We start from the raw sequence: 7,223 nt of genomic DNA, 5'->3' as shown, positions 1-7,223 counted from the left end.
GGCCATTAGAGCTTGATCCTCCTCAGCTTCATCTTCAGAGTCCTCATCTGATGTTTCTCCCCAAGCAGCAACCATAGCCTTAGTTGAACCTTTGTTTCTTTTTGGTTGAACCTGTTCCTTCTTCCTGTTTCTTCTTTCAGCTCTTTCTTTCTTCCATTCAATCTCCCATTGAGGGCAGTTTCTGATGTGGTGATCAGTCTTCCCACACTTGTAACACCCCTCATTGGTTTGTTTCTCAGGAGCCCTAGGTTTGCTGAATGTTGTTCCTTTTGAAGCACCCTTTCCTCTCATAAGATATTTCTTGAAATCTCTGGTTATCATAGCCATTTCATCATCTTCAAGATCTGATCCTTCTGAAATTCTGAGAGCCAGACTTCTTTCTTTCTTTGGAGCATCCATCTTCATTGTTTGCCTTCTCAATTCATAGGCAGTGAGATTTCCAATCAGTTCATCCAACTTTAAAGTAGCAATGTTCTTGGATTCCTGAATGGCAGTGATTTTGCTTTCCCAGGAGATTGGCAGAACTCTAGTTAGAATCTTCTCCACCTTGTCTTCTTCCAGGATAATCCTTCCAAGAGACTCAAGTTCATTTGTCAGTGTAGTGAACCTGGTATACATTTCTTGGATAGTTTCTCCATCCTTCATAGTAAAATTCTCATATTGAGAATACAGCAGTGTTCCTCTTGACCTCTTCACCTGAGGTGTTCCTTCATGAGCCACTTGTAAAGTGTCCCAAATCTCCTTGGCAGTAGTACAGCCTTGAATCCTGCTGTACTCATCAGGACCAAGTCCACACACTAACCATTTCTTGGCTTTTGCATTTTTCTCCCATTTCCTTAGATCTTCAGCAGTACAATCTACTCTTGTCTTTGGAACATCCACTCCTTCAGCATTCTTCTTGGTTGTGGCTAAAGGACCATCAGTGATGATATCCCAAAGCTCATAGTCTTCGCCCATTATATGGTCCCTCATTCTGTTTTTCCACCAGGAGTAGTAGAGGCCATTGAAGAGAGGAGGCCTGGCAGTGGATTGCCCTTCCCAGTTCCCAGGTGGTGCACTCATGTTGATCTTTTCCTAAGGTGTTAACCTCTTCAAGGATAACCTGCTCTGATACCAATTGATGTTATAAACGTCAATACCACACAAGAGGGGGGGTGATTTGTGTGGTACCTAATTTTCGCGTTAGAAGAACCTGGTTCTTCTAAGTGTTCTAACTACAGCAGTTTGCGGAATAATAAATACTGAAAGTAAAGTGCACAGAGATTTTTACGTGGAAAACACCTGGCTCAAAAGGTGAAAAAACCACGACCTACTACTCAGTAGGATTTTCCCAAACTCCACTAAAATCACTGAGCCAAAAACTGCATTTACAAAACTCTTTGTAAACCTAAGGATTAACTCTAATCCCAGTGTAGCACACAGCCTCAACTGTTGCGACACTTTCAAGTTAACTCTAACTTGAATACTCAATATACCTATTACAATTGCTTCTAGATAAAGCTGAAAGGTACAATATGAAAACCTACTACAATTGAACTAGACTTAGAATAAACACAATGATGAAACTGGTTCTTCTATCTTAGTTCATGTAGCTTCAGACGTGCACACTTGTATCTCGCATATGTTGCTTGCAAATCAGACTTGATCTTTTTGCTCTCAAATATGCTTAACTTCTGCTTATGTGCATTCACCTGTAAAAGAGAACAATCGTTATATTTATAGAGTTAGTAATCAGAGTTTGATAAGAACTCGAATTGTGGATCCTTTGACAATTCGAGTCCAAGAACAACTCTAACTCCTAATCCATATTCTTGATCCGGATGTAATTCTCTTTTCATAAGGAGACTTCAACTCCTTATCCTATATGCAATCTTTTCGATCAGTTCAGAAGATATTCATCAAGATATTGCTGCTTGATCTCAAGGACTTATCTTCTTCACGTGCATCTCATGTGTATGGGCCATAACAACTGTGTCTCCTTAGATGAACCTGGTCCTTTACTGAGCTCGTTTGTCATTCTTCAAAACTTCAACTGATCTTGGGCCAACACAAAGTCAAATAAAACACAACAAAAACACCATTCAAATGATACAACTACATACATACAATGAAGTACCCCCACCCCACACGTAAAATGAAGACATGTCCCCATGGCTTAAAATTCGAAAGAGCAGTGAGGTGAAGGAACTTCCCTGAAGTGTCACTCCTAGTCCCCACTATTTCTTGTTCAATACCTTCTGGATTATTGATCAGTCTTCCATTTTCATCTATTAGGAATTTGATCTGATTCTGTGCTACTCTCCCTTTCATGCTTGCAAAGAAAAAGGTTGTATTGGAATCACCCAATTGAAGCTATTGGATTCTAGATCTTTGTCTATAAATGCTTTCCTCTATTTTACTCCACTTCTCCAGTTGCTTCTTTGTGTTTCTCTCTGATTCAAATACATCAGCTGTTGTTGCAGTGGTTCTCATCTGTGCTTGTATGTTGGCTAAATCTTCCCTTAATTGTTGCACCTTGTTTATTGTACTGGCAAACTCCTTCTTGTTCAGACTCTTAAGGGCTACTTTGACACTTTTCAGATTGCACCAGACATCTTTTATACTTCTATTATCCTTGTTCCATCTGTCTCTAATTATACTTTCAAACTCTGCATGTTTAGCAAGACAATTGAAAAACTTAAAAGGCCTCCCTTTATGTTCCATTTCTGCTTCCAGCTCTATACAGAATGGAGAGTGATCAGAAAACTGAGGATCCATCACATAAACTTGTATTGGTGGCATGTTCATCATCTAGTGTGCATTGACAATGGCTCTGTCAATTCTGCTATAAACATGGTTGTTTGTCCATGTACAATATCTACCCACAGTTCTAAGTTCATTCAATCTGCAATCCTCCATTAGAGATCTAAAATCTTTGATCTCATTTTCCTGTACTACTGTACCATTTTCCCTATCTTCAATGTCCATTACTGCATTAAAATCTCTCATGATTAACCAGGAGTTAGTCATCTGAGAGTTTATTCTCCTTAATGCTTCCCACATGTCACACCTATGTGCAATAGTATGCAATCCATAAATAGCTATAAAAGCAAATTGTTTGCTAGAACTGTTATTTTTAACTATGCCATGGATGTACTGAGTATGAGTCTGAATCAAAGTGAACTGAATACTATTTGTATCCCATAGAATCCATATTCTCCTTTTCTCATTAGCTGATCTATTTGAACACCAACTCCATCCTGGTGCACATTTATTAATGATCTCCTTTTCTTTATTATTCTGCACTCTATGTTCTACTATTGCTATAAGACTAATTTTTTGTTTTTTCAAGAAAGTTTTCATCTCCTTCTGCTTATGTACCTTATTGAAGCCCCTCACATTCCATGTAGCTATCTTCATATAGATTTTGGATTGGGTGGTGCTTTCCCTTCAACTTCTCCCATACTGCTTCTAGCTTTATCATCATCTGCCCAACTTGTATTGCCTTCAATTGTTTCCTCTCTTAATGGAGAGAAGCCATTATTAGTAATGAGAACTTGCTGTATTGGACTTGTCATTCCTCCTCTGCCTTTTGCTTTTGTCCACACTTGCTGATCTTCATTGTACTTCTGTGGATCATTCTGTTGCACTTGAACTATTTGCTTGCTTGTTTCCTTCTCTGCTTGCTTTGTTTGGCCCTACTGCCACCCATTGAGGTACTAGTTTCCTTGGCTACTGCATATTACCATTTACATTAACACTTCTTCCGTGTTGTTTAGGCATTACTGGTTTTTGCTGTTGCTGCTCACCTTGCAAATTCCTTCTGTCTGCTCCAACTCTTCCTTGTTGAACTTAAATAGTTAAATATAATAAAATTAAATCTTTGGTTAAATCCAAATTATACATAATTTTTACATCTTTAGTCTATTTCCGTCAGAGTTATCGGCTAATTTGGTAACCAAAAGCGAAAAACATGCAAAATAAATTTTTTAACAAATTGTTATTTTGAATTTTGGTTTCTTTCTCCGTTTATTGAAATGGTACGTTAACATTTTGATAGATTTAACTAGAACCGTCCCAAAATATTGGGGCAACTGTACATCTCATCATTAGAGCAATAAAATCTATATCTATCTATCTATCTATACTATATTAAAAGTATAAAGGCACTTAGCGAAATGTTATTCCCTTATTTTACCCTTTAAATTTTTTTTATATTAGACGAAATAGTTATTTAATTATTTTCTAATTTAAGAATTTTAAGATCACCTAAAATTTTATTATTATATTTTTCGTAATTAAACTAGGTAGGAAGGGACTTTAAAATCGAATAACACTTTTACCTTATACAGATTTCCTTATTTAAAGACCATTAATATTAGAGTTGTATTGACTATTCCTATGAGATTCTTTACTACGCAAAACGTGAGTTAGCAATTACGAATTCTCAAATAAAGATTCAAAACATATGATTTTCTTACTATTTGTAAATCGAATTCTTATTGGAAAAAAATATAATTATTGTCAAATATTTAAAAATTAGAATAAGGTAATATTTAGAATTTAAATTAATAAAAACTAAGTTATTTCTTTTAATGTTTAGAACAAATAATTAATTATTGAATTAACTAATTAGCAAATCCAATTCAATTATTTTACAAATTTATCATATAAGAAAATTTATTTGTTAAATTGACAAAACACTTAATTTATTTTTATAAGAAGAGTATCGATGGTGAAAGAAATCATAAATATAGCAAAATCAATTATAGTATAAAATTAAGATTCAAATCGGTAAAAGTACAAATTAGCAATAAGATAAAATTGTAGAAGACAACCAGTTATAAATGAGTTGTTATTTGTTTCTTTCTTGCATTCAGTCCAACAAATGAAAACGTCTCGCTAAATATGATGTAACGATCCGACCAGTCGTTTTGAGCTTTTGCACTTCGCTCGCCAGTTCTCGGGCATGTCTAGCCACATATTTGCATTATGACTTATGTAAATCGTTGGTTTTGGTTTCAGGGCAATCGGAATGAATTTGGAAAAACAGTTCTCAGTTTGAAGCTTGAAATTTGAAAGGTTTGACCAAGATTTGACTTATTAGAATATGATCTCGGATTGGAATTTTTATGATTTGGTTAGCTCCGTTAGGTGATTTGGGACTTAGGAGCGTGATCGGAATGTATTTTGGAGGTCCGGAGTAGATTTAGGCTTGAATTGGCGAAATTGAGTTTTTGGCGTTTTTCGGTTGATAGGTGAGATTTTGATATAGGGGTCGGAATGGAATTCCGGAAGTTGCAGTAGCTTCATTATGTCATTTTGGGATGCGCGTGCAAAATTTCAGGTCATTTGGACGTGGTTTGGTTGGATTTTGGATCAAAAGCGGAATGCGGAAGAATTTAGAACCTTAGGCTTGAATTCGATGAGTTTTGGTGGTATTGATGTTGTTTTAGGTGTTTTGAAGATTGGTACAAGTTTGAATAAGGTTACGGGATATGTTGGTGCTTTTGGTTGAGGTCCCAAGGGCCTCGGGGTGATTTCGGATGGTTGACGGGGAGTTTGAAGAATTAGTGCAGCTGTTGTATTTTTTTTGCTGTTTCTGGTATTTCCGCACCCGCGGAAAGGGGACCGCAAGTGCGGCACCGCATATGCGAAATATGGCCCGCAGAAGCGGCCAGAGGTGCGATTGGGCTGGGACCGCAGAAGCGGATATATGACCGCACCTGCGATGGCGCAGATGTGGTTGGAGCGTCGCAGGTGCGGAGAAGCGGGTATAAGTGAAGAATTGCAAAAGCGGCATTTTGACCGCAAATTCGGTACCGCAGATGCGGTTGAAGCACCGCAGATGCGGAAATGCCTGGGTCAGAATATATTAATTCCTCCTTCGCGATTTTTAGAGGGTTTCTTCATTTTTGAACGGGAAAAGAGCTTTGAGGCTACTTTTGAAGAGAGGAAATCATTGTTCTTCATTGAGGTAAGGATTGTGGACCCTAAAACTCGATTATTTATATTAAGGAACAAAATATCAGTGTTTAATTCATGAAAAATCAGTAGAAAAGGTGGAGTTAGGGCTTGAGATTATGAGACCTTCTAGGGATGATTTGAGGGGTCAAACGAACTCCGATTTTCGAGTTATTTATATGTACGGACTCGTGAGATGATGAAGAACATTTTGGTATAAAGTTTGTCCAGTTCCGGGACGCGGGCCCGGGGGTCGAGTTTTGACTGATTTCGGGTTTTGTTTTTTCAATTGGAATTCATTCATTTAGCATAATTTGATGATAAAAAATCTGAACTTGGTAGATTTGGAGCACTCGGAAGTCGATTCGAAGGGCAAAGGCACTGCAAGCTAGATTTCGGGCCGGCTTGAGGTGAGTAATGATTTTAAATGCTGTCCTGAGGGTATGAAACCCCGGAATTTAACAGCGTACGGCTATGTTGAGGTGACTTACACGCTAGATGACGAGCGTGTGGTAGAGCACCGTTGGGGATTGTGACTTAGTCCATCCCGAATGATTATTTTACTGCGTATTTGATAGTTAATTGTTTAATATTATTATATTTTAGGCTAAATGCCGTATGTGGGCTTCGTGCCAGTTGTTTGAACCCTTAGGGGATTTTTGAAATGATATTTTCCTCACTGATTGATTTCATACTGGTGATCTGTCATACTATATTTTACTATTTTAAAGACTCAGTTGTATTATTCTGTTTTAAACACATTAAATGATATTTTCAAAGGTATTTGAGCCGAGCTTCATATTTTACTGTGACCCGAGGGGCTTATGAGATTCTGACTGAGTAAGGCCGAGGGCCTGTGTTGTGAGGATACTTTTGGGTCGGGCAGCACGCCGCAGCAGTGATATACTGATTATGATAATGAGGCCGAGGGCCTGAGATTGTACGCCACGAGGTAACTTGAGATTGATATGAGGCCGAGAGCCTGTTTATGATGCCACGAGATGGCTTGATATTGCGCTTGGGCCGTAAGGGGTCCCTCCCGGAGTCTGTACACCCCCAGTGAGCGCGGGTACCCATTGTAATATGAGATATAGCCCGAGGGGCTGGTATTGTTCTGTGATATTGCCCGAGGGGCTGGTTTTGTTATTACTGTGCCCGAGGGGCCATTTATTATGTGTTTACCTTTTTTTGTTGCATTTTCATATATATATATATATATATATATATATATATATATATATATATATATATATATATATATATATATATATATATTGTTG

The sequence above is a fragment of the Nicotiana attenuata genome, unplaced genomic scaffold (assembly GCF_001879085.1).
Source record: "Nicotiana attenuata strain UT unplaced genomic scaffold, NIATTr2, whole genome shotgun sequence".
Lineage (NCBI taxonomy): Eukaryota > Viridiplantae > Streptophyta > Magnoliopsida > Solanales > Solanaceae > Nicotiana > Nicotiana attenuata.
Note: the sequence above shows the minus strand (reverse complement) of the source record.